Source organism: Mastigoproctus giganteus, chromosome 10 (genome assembly GCF_048544385.1).
Source record: "Mastigoproctus giganteus isolate SK-2022 chromosome 10, ASM4854438v1, whole genome shotgun sequence".
In the NCBI taxonomy this organism is placed as follows: Eukaryota; Metazoa; Arthropoda; class Arachnida; order Uropygi; family Thelyphonidae; genus Mastigoproctus; species Mastigoproctus giganteus.
Window position 1 is genome coordinate 3,120,357 of NC_143584.1, and position 15,703 is coordinate 3,136,059.

Consider the following 15,703-nt stretch of genomic DNA (forward strand, 5'->3'; position numbering starts at 1 on the left):
GTTTAAATTCTTATTGCAGTCTCAAAATTTTCAGATGAAAAGCCTGGCTGAAGATACTTGCAAACTGATTTGTTCACTTAGAAATGGTAATGTTCCAAGTTTCAAGAAATTTGTGATCAGTTTTTTTTTTTTTTTTTTGTCTTGAATAAAAACACAACAAATAACTCAGACTGAGTGAATATTGACTAAGTTAAGTTATTCATGTCTTATAGAACTTTAAACTCCCATATTATTTTAGACAGCATACATGATTCTTCAGTCTTATTTTCAGTCTTATTACAAAAGTAATGGAATTCATTCATTTTTCTCTCACAAATGAAGAAAATGTAATTTGACCACTGATAATGGAAAAAATATAAAATGTAGGTGGGTCCTCTTACAAAATATAAATATATATTATATTTAAAAGCAGAAAAATTAATATCAAATTATAGGAAAATGTTATCTTAAAATAAAAAAGTCAAGAAATAATAAAGGTACATAATCAAAAATATGAACTGTACAACTTTTTTTTCTTACATTACTGTATTTCATGATTGTTCTGATATTGCAGTAATAAATTGATAAGCTTATGTTGTAGATTCTTAAATCAACAGAAATTAATTTTTTAAAAATTATCATGGTAAATAGGAAACAAACTCAGAACAGACCTCAACAAAAGTATGGGGAATTTATATGGATAAACTACAGTCTCACTCTCCTGTCCCATTTCTGCTCAGTTGGATCAGATGTGGTCTTCTCTTTGTTAATTCCCTCTCTATTACTTATCTTTCTCTCCCATGTCTTATTAGCATTAGTAGAGGCATATGATGCAAGAAAGCAAGCTTATGCAGCATCAGCCAAAAAAAAAAAAAAAAAAAAAAAAAAAACCGCTCCCATTTTACGCTCCATTCATCCCAAATACCTGTCCAGCTGAGCCTTAAACTTATTTAGGCTATCAACTTCCACGACAAGGGATGGAAGTCTGTTCCACCAACCAACCACCCGCTGGCTAAAGGCAAATTTCTGCACGTCTATCCTAAATCTGTCTTTCCTCAATTTGAATTTGTGCCCTCTCAGGTGATTATTCTGAGCAAGAGGAAGAATCCCATAAGCACTGAGCATGTTCAAACCATTCAAGGCTTTATACACCTCAATCAGATCACCTTGCAGGTGCCTAGTCTCCAGACACTGTAATCTGCAAAACATAAGCCTTTCTTTGTAAGAGCAACCCTTCGTTCCATTCACTAATCTTGTTGCCCTTCTCTGTACTCGTTCCAACAGCTCTATACCCTTCTTAAAATGAGGCCTCCAGACCTGTATGCAGTACTCAAGGTGTGGCCTGACCATTGCCTTATACAAGAGGATAATCACTTCCTTATCCCTGCTAGAAAAATTCCTGTATATCATTGACAAGGCACCATGAGCTACTCTTGCAGACCATCTGCACTGCCCAGAAAACTTCATATCTACCTGCACAATTACCCCCAGGTCCTTTTCATTCTCTACCCCTGTCAGTGTAGTACCACAGAGTTGATACGTTACTCTGGGGTTACTGCTTTCCATATGTAGTACTTTACATTTGTCAATGTTAAACTTCATTTGCCACCTCTCAGCTCATCTGCTCAACTCTTTTAGATCCTGTTGCAGCAGCCTACTGTCATTAGTGTCATTAACAACTCTGCCAACCTTCGTATCGTCTGCAAACTTGGACATTAAGTCTGATATACCATCATTAATATCATTTATAAATACAGAAAACAACAATGGACCCAACACTGAACCCTGGGGGACTCCATTAATAACATTAGTCCACAATAAACTGTGTCCATTGATTACCACTCTCTGTCTTCTCCCACTCAACCATCCATTTATCCATAGCAGCAATTTGCCTTCAATGCGACACTGCTCAAATTTGTGCAGCAGTCTTCCACGTGCAACAGTTGTACAGTTTTCTCTAGAAGATAATATCCTTTGTTCTCTGTCCATCTTTTGGGTTTTCCTGCACTCCAATCTATGAGAATGGCGTCTCTTTGATTAACTCAAATCCAACAATTAAATTACATTGTAGTTTCACTTTCCACCTGATTTTTATAACTCATCTCCACAACTCCTACTAACACCATGGAAATATTTGGAATAAAGGCAATAAATTATTTAAAATTGGGCAGTTTTTAATGTATTCATTATCTCTTGATAGTATAGTAGTTATAAGAAGAAAAGAAATCATATGTAAATTTTAAATTAAACCAGGATTTTAATTATTTTTTTATAAATTTACATTAAACCAGGATTAAAAATCATAACAGCTAGTAGATATATAGATATATTCATAAGCATATAAATGTGCATAGAGCTATCCTGGGGAATATCCTTTAAGCATATATGGCAAAATATATTTTTAAAAGTTGTAAAATAAGTTTTTTCAATATACACTTTTATTTATTTTTTTTTTAATTAAAAATTTTAAAGAATTTGATTGCCAGATTTGCTTCTGCCACTTTACTGCTTTTATTGAATTTCTATAACCAAGCATATAACATAGGTGAATCACATCTCAAATAAAAGTCAAAATAAATCTGCAAATTTTATTTTATTTTTTATTTTTATTTTTTTTTTATTAATAACAAGATACACAACAGGTAACCATTAACAGTGTATCTGAGATCAGAACAATGAACACAATAACAATGATAACAGACCCAAGGAAGATAAACATTGATATAGATTCAAACATTAAAATCATATGTACAAAAGAGAATTGCATTAAGTTAAGTTACTGGTAAAACAAGTAATAAGTAATCAGTTAGAGAATAGAAAAATAATAAAACACATAATACTAATAAACTATTAGTATTATGTATACTAGTAAACATAATAATAATAAACTTCAATTAAACTTTGCAGTTTAATTGAAGAGGCAAACTTGTGGATGGCGTTCATCAGTGACTGGGAGTTGTCAAAGAAGTCAATGAGAGAGTCATTTGCTGATTCTGTTCAGTGGACTGAACTTCATAAAGTCTGTGGTGGCAGAGTCAAGGCGAAATGGTGTAAGGTTTCTGACTTATTTACAAGGAGCATTTAAGTTGATTTTGCTAAGGATGTCAGATGCTTCATAAGTTCCAGTGATTACTTTGGCTGGAAGGGTGATGTCAGCAGTAACTCGTCTAGTGCACAGAGGCTTCAGATGAAAGTAATCACACAGCGATTCATAATACACTGAGTGATAGAATAAAGGATTATGGTACGTAAGGTAATGGACAAAATTTTTTTGGACTGCTTCAATTTTGTTAATTAAAGTCTTTGTGTGAGGATTCCAGATGGGTGAACTGAATTCAAGGATTGGCAGAACAATAGTTTTATAAAGGATAACCGCATATCTGTAGTTTTTGAACTTGTAAGTGTTTAATTTGATTAATCCCAGTGTTTTGAATCTTTGCTGGTGATTTTAAGGACATGGGCATCGAATTTAGCACTGCTGGAGAAGAGAATCCCCAAGTCGTTAACTTGGTCACACCTTTCGATGATTACAGAGTTAATAGTGTCCTCCGTATTTATTAGTTGTGGAGATCAGCAGGATAAGAAAGAGATTACTTTGCATTTCAAGGGGTTAGCAGACAAGCCATTCAGAGATAGCCACAGAGAGAGAGTTTATTGAGAGCACATTGAAGCTGTTGAGAATCGGTAATCTCCTTCACTGCTGAGTAGATCTTAAGATCATCTGCATAGAGAGCAACTTGAACATTGGAGGTGTAGATGAAAGAAGGAAGATCGTTTACGAAAACAATGAAAAGAAGAGGACCTAAGGGGGAGCCTTGTGATAATCTACTTAGTGGTATAAAACAGTCTGAGTTCACTTGATTGATGATAACGCTCAAGGAACAATGCATAATATAGCTGCGTAGCCATGAGAGCAAAGGGTCACGGATACCATATAGTTTAAGTTTATCCAGAAATTGTTTGTGCGGGACTTTATCAAATGCCTTAGATATATCTGTGTAGAATGCATCAACTTGAAGGTGGTTATCAAGAACTTCAGAGGTGTATTGCCAGAAAGAAAGCAAATTTGTGACTACAGACTTGCCACTGCAGAAACCATGTTGATTCTGATCAATGAAAGGCCTGAAGAATTCAAAGAGATGTTTGTGTACTGCTGTGTCGAAGAGTTTAGTCAGGCTGTTTTGCAAGGATATGGGTCTGTAATCAGTTATATCATTTTTATCACCTTTTTTGAAAATAGGAACTATATTGACCTGCTTAAAGTGCTTAGGATACTTCCCCTGCCCGAGAGACAAGTTAAAGATCTGTAGTATGAGGGGTTTTCAGGTAGCAACAGTCATTTTCCAAAATAGGCCTGGAATGTCATCTGGATCTCTAATATAGTCATTTCTCATGCTTTTTAATGCCGAATTTAAATCTTCAGCTGTGATAAAGAGGTTAATGAGGATATCATCTTTAACAGGTGTGAAGTTGGGAAATGAGGCAGGTCTCAATGTATCATTTGTTTGAATTTTGGAAAAATGTTTGGCAAACTCTTGAGCGATACTGAATTCGTCCGATAAAAGAATTCCATCTGCATTATGGAGTTGTAACTTTCTGCTGGTCATATTCTTGTGCTTCATGAAATTCCAGAATGGTTTGATATCTCTGTGAGTAAGCTGACTTCTGAACTGACTCTGTATACATATTGTAAGATTTTAATATGAGCATTTTCACTTCTTTGCAGAGTTGGCTGAATATTTCATAGTATTGACTGTCACCTGATTGCTCATACTTGTTTCTATAGAATTCTTTGGATTTAATTTTATGTATTAGTTCGCTGTTATACCAGTGCGGGTAGGTAGAGCGTGCAGTCAGATAGGATTGAGGAACGATGTCAGATATAACTGAGTGGACACAGTTGATCAAGTTATTGGTGAGCACATCAGTGTCATCCATAGCATCAAAGAGCTGCTTGTCTATATTGCTGAGAGCTAGGTTGAGCAGAGGCCAGTCAGCCATTCTGAAATTGAATCGTGGAGAACGGGAGCTGCATTTGAAGTTATCAGAAGTCACAGTGATGTCAAAAGTAATTGGTGAATGATCCGAGTGAAATATAGGGTTGTCTTTGTGAACCTCCTATATGAGTAGAGGAGATTATTAGGTCAAGGTAGGCATTTTCTCTGGTTGGAAAATTGCAAACTTATTCAAGACCATAGCTGTGAAGCATATTAAAAAGAGCCCTAGTCTGCAGTGATGGAGAAGAAGATCCTAAATTGGCCATTTGACAGTTAAAGTCACCCAAAACCATTGCTATGTAGCAGATTGAATTAGCGGGAAGATAGATTCCAGTGAGCTTTCTAAGTACTGAAGGTCGATATTAGTTAAGGGAGGTGGAAAATAAAGTAATACGATTAAAACTTTTATTACCAAGATGAAGAAGGCAGTATAGTGATTCAATATTTGTGAAATTTGATGCAATTTCACAGAGTATATGGTTAGAATGTATAATAGCTACTCCGCCTCCACGAGATCCTCTGTCTTTTCTATGGATTGTATATTGTCCATCTGTAATCTCCTGATCATCAATATCTATGGAGAGCCAGGTTTCAGTGAGCAGATAAATGTTGTAAATATATGAGCCTTGAATTGCTCTAAAGTGGTTTAGGTTGCTAACTATACTCCTGCAATTTTGAAGGTAAACACTGAACAGCTGAGATCTGGGGATTCTATGACGAGAGGAGAGCGCATTATGTGTAGATAGCAGGACCACTGATTGCTATGCCTGTGGAAAAGAGATTTTGGACTCCCTTGATGGTCTGTCCATGAAGCGTTTTACTAGAGCCCCTGATAAGAGGGATCTTAGATTCAGCACTTTTTCTGTTTGTGATGGAAGGCATGTTGTTATAAAAGATGAGTAGGTGGGATACGGTGTCTTCACAGAACGGACATCCACAACGAAACCATATTCTTCTTTAATTAAATTGATATGATCTTCAGATTTAGTGGCGGGTCCAAGCCTAGAAACAAAAATTCGGTCTTTTGTGGGAATAATTGTGATATTGTACTTTTGTTTGAGTAACTGAGATTTATCTGCATTAGTTACATTCTGTGTTTGATGAATTTTGGCTAGAAGCTTGGAGAAAATATCTTGAGATATAGAGGCTTTAACATTTTCTGAAGGTTTGTTTTGCTTTGATGTATGGTGTGATAATAGAGACTGGCAATCAGAAGCAGGTTTACTCACTGTGGCGGCAGCCATACAGAGAGGTTTGCAGGCCTCATTAGATGTGGCAGCAGTCATTTTTGCATATGTTGCCTTAACTGATGTTGAAGAGGATTTGACTTGGTGACTCTGAGCTTGTAAAATAGATGTACAGACAGAACTAAATTAAGGGGCCCATCAAGCTCTCAGCTGCCCACATCAACGCCACAGCTTGCACTTGATCATCACGCAACACAGCGGCAACCCCCAAGGCAGAATACGCTGATCCCACAGGAACTAGTTGTTGGTGACTCTATTATCAGGGAAACGAAACATGGTATGTAAAAAGGATAGGTGGAACAGGACCAGGGTATGTCTGCCAGGGGCAAAGGTTGATGACGTTGTAGAGCGAATATCATCTTTTAAGGGCACAAAAGGTGATATTGTTATACACGTTGGAACTAATGATATTAAGAGTAGGAGACCGGCAGAATTACTTAACAGGTCACTGTTGAAAAAAAGCCATGAATTAGGGTTGAATTTGAAAGTGTCTGCAATTGTGTCCAGACACTATAGGAGGGAGTATATGATGAGAGCCTTGTCGATCTATTCGGCCGTGGAAAGATTGTGCAAGGTTCAAGGGGTAGAATTTTTTTCAGCCTGGTCTGTACTTGTTAACAGGAGAGACTGCTTCTACAGGGATAGGATACACCTAAATAGAAAGGGTGCAAGAATATTTGCTGATGCTATCGAGGCAGTGTTAGGTGAGTCGGAAAACTGCTAGCTTGGGGGGATACAAGGACTAATAGATTAACAGTAGCCACTGGCAGAGGTGAAAGTGATTCTTGCACTGCTTCTATTGGAATGAGCAGCAGCCTGGAAACAAGATGCAGGGTATTTCAGAGACTGCTGGGAGTCATTGCGGTACAAGTTGTTTGTTACTTGTTTGTTACTTGGTTTTTATGAGCATTAGCAACTAAGGCCATATTGCTCCGGGAATATGCGGTGGTCATTCCCTTGACCTTTCCGCATTCTCTGTATTTGGTGGTGACGGGCTTGAACCCCGGTCTAATCAAGAAGCGTGTGCTACGCACTGCTGCTCCTTCCCACCTGGCTACGGAGGCGCCCTCAAAACATCAAACACAAATATTGTTGGGATATCAGAGATGTGGTGTCACACAGATATAAGAAATGCAGAACTGGAATTTGGGGAGTAAAATGTATAATAGAGTAAAATGAAGGATAGACAGGATAAGAAGGGAGGAGGGGTTATGCTATTAGTTAAGAAACACACAAAATCCAAGGAAGTGAAGCCAGTCGACATTGCTGGACAGTGCAGTGTCGAGTCAGTTTAGTGTGACATAAGCATTGGGAAATCAAAATTGAGAGTAGGAGTGTGTTATAGGCCTAATGACTCTGATGAGTATAACAAGAAACTGTTCAAGAAAATAGAGTGGGCCAGTAAATCAGATAGTCTTATAAGGGGGATTTTAATTTCCCAGATATTGACTGGAATTTGTGGATTGGTCACTCACACACTAGCAAGACTTTTGTGGATTTATTGAATGATTGTTTTCTACATCAGCATGTTCAGGAGGCAATTAGAGGGAGTAATACTCTTGATCTGATTATCAGTAGCGATTCTTCATGCATTAAGAATCTGCAGATAAAGGAACCACTAGGTTGCAGTGATCATGGTGTGCTGAAGTAGGATTTACTCAGAGGTAACTACCATCAGGGGTAAAGGGAAGGGGTTTTGCTTTCTTAAAGGCAACTGGTCGGAGACAGTATTTAAATTCTATACAGTGGGACCAACTGATGCTGTTACCAACAGCAAATTCAAAATGGGAAGCATTCAAAGAATTTATCTTGGAAGCTACTAGGCTTTACATACTAACTAAGAAATATTGTTCAAGGTTTAGGCCTAAATGGATGTCAGATGAACTAATGAGACATGGCAGAGAAGAAAAATGCATGCAAGCCTATGATAGATATAAGCTGTCTGTAATCAAGTCACAAAGGAGATTAGGCAGGCAAAGGCAGATTATGAGAAATCTTTGGCATAGGATGCAAAGAAAAACAGCAGGGTTCATTACCTATGTAAACTCTAGAAGGAAAGGGATGAATCAGATTGGTCCACTGGATATTGATGGTTCAACTGTTGATGATCCTGCTCAGGTGGCTAACAAACTAAATGAGTATTTTGCATCTACATTCACACATGAAGAGTTATTCAGGGAAGGGGAATGCCAGAAGTGAGTTGAAGTCTAGCAGTGAGCTAGATGATTTTGTAATAACTGAGAGGAAAGTGGAGGAGAAATTGTTGAAGATAAACATAAAAAAGGCACCCAGGGTGGATGAGATATATATCCAGTTACATTAAAGGAGGCATCAAAGGAAGTAAGCAAACCCTTAGCCATAATTATGAGAGCTTCTTTGGACTCAGGGGAGAGGTACCCATGGACTGGAGACTTGCAAATGTGACCCTAATTCACAAAGGAGGATCAAAGGGCGACACAAGTAATTATAGACCTGTTAGTTTAACATCTGTTCCAGGGAAATTAATGGAGGCACTAGTTAAAGAAGTACTACAGAATCATCTATACGAGACTTCAGTTATAGCTCGGACACAGCATGGTTTTGTGAAGTTTTTGTTAAGCCTTGCCTGACCAATTTGATGTGGTCACAAAGGAACTGGATGCAGGGAATAACTTTGATATCATATATTTGGATCTTAGAATGGCTTTTGATACTGTTGCACAATGAAGACTACTGCACAAATTGGAGCAGTGTGGCATTGGAGGCAAACTGCTGCTATGGATAAAGGGATGGTTGAGTGGGAGAAGACAGAGAGTGGTAATCAATGGACACTGCTCATTGTGGACTAAAGTTATTAGTGGAGTCCCTCAGGGTTCAATGTTGGGTCCATTGTTGTTTTCTGTATTTATAAATGATATCGATGATGGTATATCAAGCTTAATGTCCAAGTTTGCAGATGATACGAAGGTTGGCCCAGATTGTTAAGGACACTAATGACAGTACGCTGCTGCAACAGGATCTAGAAAAGTTGAGCAGATGGGCTGAGAGGTGGCAAATAAAGTTTAAAATTGACAAATGTAAATACTACATATGGGAAGCAGTAACCCCAGAGTAAAGTATCAACTCTGTGGTACTACACTGATAGTGGTAGAGAACGAAAGGGACCTTGGGGGTAATTGTGCAGGCAGATATGAATTTTTGTGAGCAGTGAATGTGGTCTGCAAGAGTAGCTCATAGTGTCTTGTCAATGATATACAGGAATTTTTCTAGCATGGATAAGGAGGTGATTATCCCCTTGTATAAGGCAATGGCCAGACCACACCTTGAGTACTGTATGCAGGTCTGGAGCCTCATTTTAGAAAAGATGTAGAGCTGCTGGGCAAGTACAGAAAAGGTCAACAAGTTTAATGAATGGAACAAAGGGTTGCTGTTACGAAGAAAGGCTTAAGTTTTGTAAATTGCAGTGTCTGGAGCCTAGGCACCTGCGAGGTGATCTGATTGAGGTGTATAAAGCCTTGAATGGTTTGAACATGCTCAGTGCTTATGGGATTCTTCCTCTTGCTCGGAATAATCAGCTGAGAGGGCATAAATTCAAATTTGAGGAAAGACGTGTAGGATAAATGTGCAGAAGTTTGCCTTTAGCCAGCGGATAGTTGGTTGGTGGAATAGATTTCCATCGTTTGTTGTGGAAGTTGATAGCCAAAATAAATTTAAGGCTCATCTGGACAGGTATTTCGAACGAACGGAGGGGTGAAGTGGAAGGGCGTTTTTTTTTTTTTTTTTGGTTGATGCCGCATAAGCTTGGTTACTTGTATCATATTACTTGTATCAGTGTGCTAATGCTAACTGTTCCGCAAAGGAGACAGTGGTTCGATAGGTAGGAGTGTCTCCTTTGCGGAACAGTTAAGGAGACAGTGGTTCGATAGGTAGGAGTGGTTCGATTTACATCAAAAGAACCATCTGACAGAGACAATAAATTGCTCAGTTGAATGACTTGAATCATGAATTTTAGCAGGCTTTGGCAAATTAATATTTGCTGCAGTTGGAGTATTGAGGCCTGTGGAAGATGAAGATCTGGTCTCAGTACTAAGGGCATCGTCAGGTAATGAAGAATTCCTGTTCACTTTGATCCCATTAGTTTCAAAAGTAGGTTCAGAATTCTTCATAGCTTCCCTTAAGTGGCAAGTCATAATTGACGTGAGATTTTTAATTTGGGCGTTAATGTCAGAAATTTCTGCTTGTTGATTAGTTAATATTGTTTTTATATCACGAATCTCTGTGGATAGCTCGCAGTTTCCTTCATTGAGTGTATTAGAATTCAGGGGAATATCAGATTTTGCAGCATGATGTATGCTGATTAGCTGAGTTTGATGGAGGATTTTCTTCATAGTATTAAAGAGTAATTCCTGGAATTCATTCTTGAATTGAAGGAATATTAAAATTCATATTTACATCACTCTGGCAGCTATTTTAATTTTCAAATTTTTATTTTGGCATGCCATGCACATTAATTTAGCATCATTGGATTAATTTTTGGCAATTAAAATTATCATAACAAATAGAATGCATCATACATATTGCATCTAACACTGTCAAAGTGCAAGGACATTGTAATACCCAAAGGTTGCCGGTTCGAATCCCGCCTCGGGCTTGGATCAAAGTACTGCAAAAACCTTGGGAGGTGCATTATGGCCACAGATGACGATGCGCCAACAACTACCAAAAAAAAAAAAAACATTGTAATAAGGCATCGATATAAATTGCATTTTATACTTGCTCATGCATACATTGTTTTTTTTTTTCTGTTTTCATGCCTTAAATAAGCAAGCAGAAGAAGTCTGTTAAAATTACGGATAAAATAGAGCATCAATTATTTTATTTGCTCCTGATTCATTAAAATGCCTGTGCATAAATGCATTTATAAGGATCATTAATCAAAGAATGAACATTTAAAAAAAAACAAATAAACAGATTGCCTTGATGACAAATTTGAATACACAAATAATTTGAATACACATACCATTTTTAAGCAGCAGACATGGTAGTTGTGCTGATATAAAAGATTTTCTTAAAATAAAGGAAATAAGTGCAATTTCAGAGGAAGAATTGCATAGTTTGCCCTCCCCCAACTAAATTAGTTTGATGGGCAGAGAAGTGGCAGTTCAAGTTCAACATTGGCAAATGCAAGGTACTTCATATGGGTAGTGGCAATCCCAGATTAACATATCAATTGTGTGGTACCACATTGTAGTGGAGAGTGAAAAAGATCTGGAGGTAATTGTCAGATATGAATTCTCTCTGAGCAGTGCAAACAGGCCACCAGTACAGCCTATGAAGTTTTGTCAATGATATACAGGAATTTTTCTTGTGGGGATAAGGAGGTGATTATCTCATTGCATAAAGCAATGATTAGACCACATCTTGAGTACTGCATATAGTTCTGGAAGCCTCATTTGCAAAAGGATGTGGATCTGTTGAAGAAGGTGCAGAGAAAAAAAACAGGATTAGTGAGGAGAACAATAGGGTTCTCTTACCAGGAAAGGCTTCACTTCTGTAAACTGCAGTGTCTGTAAACTAGACACTTGTAAGATCTGATTGCAGCTCTGATGGATTGAGTAAGTTCTATGCCAATGGAATCCTTCCTATTGCTCAGACTATGCACTTTCTGAGCAACAGAAATCCTTCCTCTTGCTCAGAGGGTGCATAAATTCAAATTGAGGAAGGATGGTTGCAGGATAGATATGTGTAAGTTTGCATTCAGCCAGCTGGTAGTTTATTCTTGGAACAAACTTCCAGCTGGTATTGTAGAGGTAGGTTGAATAAATTCAAGGAAGAACTATCTAAAACTTACAGGGGATGGACAGGTCTTATGGGGAATGTTGGATTTTTTTTTTTTTTTTGGCTGATGCCATATAAGCTTGCTCTCTTGCATTGCTGCTGCAGGCAGGACTGTATTAAACCCATTGCAGCACCTGGATGCAAATGTCAAATTCCATTGCACATTACAAAAGGCCACAGTAAAATTACTATTTTATAACTCCTGATAGTTGATTCCTCCTATGTGTACATGGCCCTCAGTTCAGATTCTTTAAAAAATGTAGTCAAATAATGTAATATTCAAAAAGTGGCAGCATGTATTAAGTGTCATGTATTAAGCAACTAAAGTAGGAAGCATCAGTGTGTTATGTCTGTACAAGCCTGCATTCTACAGTCAATTTGTTATTTGCCAAATGAAAAACCAGAGTTACTGAAAGATAAAATCATGTATTCCTGGCCAAAAATGGCCATGTTATGAAAAAAAAAAAAAAAGTTGATAAAAGTTCCTCCTGTCAAGCTGAAATTGAACCCAGGCATTTTCTGTTCTCAGAAGGCTTGAAATAGGAAAAAGAACAAGTTAGTTAATGTATGCAGCAGTGTTCCATTTCAGATTCGTTAATAAATAGTAATAATTCATGATTTATAACAAAAAAAGGAGCAAAAAGAAAAGAGACTTTTTATCTGCAAGACTATATTGTTTCTTGCAGGCAACAAACATAATATCCAGTTACATATACAATATATGATGTATGGATAGACTATGATATGTATGAAAAAAATAGATAATAGCCAGATTTCTTTCCTTCAATTTAAATGAAATTTGAAAAAGCTCAACAAATTGTGCTAATAGGCCCAAATATAAAATTTCATGAAAAGCCATGTAACTGGGTGTTAAGTTATTACATGAAGACAAGAAGAAAAAAAGTAATAATTGCTGGATTTCCGGGATGATTTTAATGAAATTTAGGATGGCTCGACAAATCTTTTAAAAAGGTTCAAATATAAAATTTCATGAAACTAGGAGGAGAGTTTTACCTGCAGATAGATGGGCATGTGGCATAGACAATATGCTATATGCCCATATGTATATGCTAATGTTTCTAAAAAGAGAGAACTTGCATGGTATATTTAACCAAAAAAAAACCTATGGAAATATAACCTTTTGGGTGTTGACAGGTTCAATTCCTTCTTCTAATTCTTTTTTATAATTTTATGACTACAGTTAATTTCTTATTTGGGAATCTGCTTTTGTCTTTAGGGATGGATTTCTCTTTACATAACATAGTCAGCAACAGCGTCACACCAACCTCATGAAGAGCGGAGGGGGCTCTTCCTCTGGTGAAAGTAGGTTTTCATTGTTTAATTAATTTGGTGGACCTACTCAAGGAACTACATGGACTTTGTTAGGGTAACTAAGAGAGAACAGGTGCATGTACTTGCATTTACCCCAATGCTAGGAGCATAGTAAATAAATTTGATGAATTTGAAGTGCTGATCAAGTTGTCAAATGCAGACATTGTGAAGATATCACAGACATGGTGTCACTCAGATATAATGGATGCAGAATTTGAATACGGAAAGTATTTATACACAATGTATACATACAAGTTTTATATACATACAGAAATGGATTGTATGTATACACAATGTATATATACAAGCCATTTCTCAACCCATCCAAATAATTTATCAAGTTGTGAAAGTTGTGTTCCTCAGGTATCTCCTGAAAACATGAGACTTGGATAACAAAATAAGCATTGAATTAAGTTCTCATTGTTCTATATTCTGTTAGTTTTAAGTTAGAGGATGAGCCACAGGATTACTTAGAGGAATACCTTGGGGAAACAAGATATATATCTACCCTGGACAAATATCTGTGCAATATATGATGACTACTTTCAACAGTGGGGGAAAGAACACCCTATCTCCTTCCAATATTGCACAGTTACATGCAACTTGCACTCTTTCTAATTCAAATGCAATTTGAAATCTATACAGATGGATCAAAATCTGAGACCCAAGTAAGTGCTACAGCAATCTTCCCGTCATTCAGCACTTCTGTCTCATCGCCAGTAGAATGCAGTATCTTCACTGCTGAGCCCTATGCTATAAACTTAGCTCTGGGTCACATTATTGAACATCTAATTCCGTCTGCTTTAATATACACTGACTCACTCAGTGCTATCTCAGCCATAAATAGTAATACCAACTCCTCTCACCCTGTAATAAAACAAATCCATTCTAAATTACTTGTGTGTAATGAATCAAATCAAGCTGTGACATTCTGCTGGATCCCAGGGCATTCTGGGATAGGAGGAAATTTAAGGGGTGGTTGAGGGGGAGAAGACAGAGAGTGGTAATCAATGGACACTGGTCATTGTGGACTAATGTTATTAGTGGAGTCCCTCAGGGCTCAGTGTTGGGTCCATTATTGTTTTCTGTATTTATAAATGATATTGATGATGGCATATCAAGCTTAATGTCCAAGTTTGCAGATTATACAAAGGTTGGCAGGGTTGTCAAGGACACTACTGACACAATGCTGCTGCAACAGGATCTGGAAAGGTTGAGCAGATGGGCTGAGAGGTGGCAAATGAAGTTTAACTTTGACAAATGTAAAGTACTACACATGGGAAACAGCAACCCCAGAGCAACGTATCAACTCTGTGGTACTACACTGACAGTGGTAGAGAATGAAAGGGACTTGGGGGTGATTGTGCAGGCAGATATGAAGTTCTCTGAGCAGTGCAGACGGGCTGCAAGAGTAGCTCATGGAGTATTGTCAATTATATACAGGAATTTTTCCAGCAGGGATAAGGAGGTGATTATTCCATTGTATAAGGCAATGGTCAGGCCACACCTAGAGTACTGTATACAGGTCTGGAGGCCTCATTTCAAGAAGGATGTAGAGCTGCTGGAACGAGTACAGAGAAGGGCAACAAGATTAGTGAATGGAACAAAGGGGTGCTCTTACGAAGAAAGGCTTAAGTTTTGCAAATTACAGTGTCTGGAGACTAGGCACCAGCGAGGTGATCTGATAGAGGTGTATAAAGCCTTGAATGGTTTAAGCATGCTCAATGCTGATGGGATTCTTCCTCTAGCTCAGAAAAATCACCTGAGAGGGCATAAATTCAAATTGAGGAAAGACAGATGTAGGATAGACGTGCGGAAATTTGCCTTTAGCCAGCGGGTGGTTGGTTGGTGGAACAGACTGCCATCCCTTGTGGTGGAGGTTGATAGCCTAAATAAGTTTAAGGCTCAGCTGGACAGGTATTTTGAACGAACAGAGGGGTGAAGTGGAAGTGGGTTTTTTTTTTTTTTTTTTTTTGGCTGATGCTGCATAAGCTTGCTTTCTTGCATCAAATGCCTCTACTAATGCTAATGCTAAATGAAAAAGCAGATCTTGCAGCCAAACAACCAGAAACTACTATTTTCTCAAACCTTTCAAGTTCCATATACCGATTTCAACCCATCATCCGTAAAGCATGTTACAATAGCTGGTCTGGAGAGCATGTTACAATAATCTGGAGAGATTATCCAGGAAACAAACCTTACCGAATAAAACCAGAACCAAAGCTATGGCTCTCCAGCTTCCGGAAAAGCAGACAAGAAGAAACAATTTTAGGAAGGCTAAGGATAGGACATACCCACCTCACTCACCTGTATCTATTAACCAATGACAGT

At 37.7% G+C, this 15,703-nt stretch overlaps 1 protein-coding gene across 1 annotated transcript in view; it reads left to right on the plus strand.

Annotated features, from left to right (window-relative positions):
• LOC150078633 (solute carrier family 12 member 4-like) overlaps nucleotides 1–15,703 on the plus strand; it is a 643,041-nt gene that overhangs the window by 262,935 nt on the left and 364,403 nt on the right. The gene's annotated exons all lie outside the window — the stretch shown is intronic.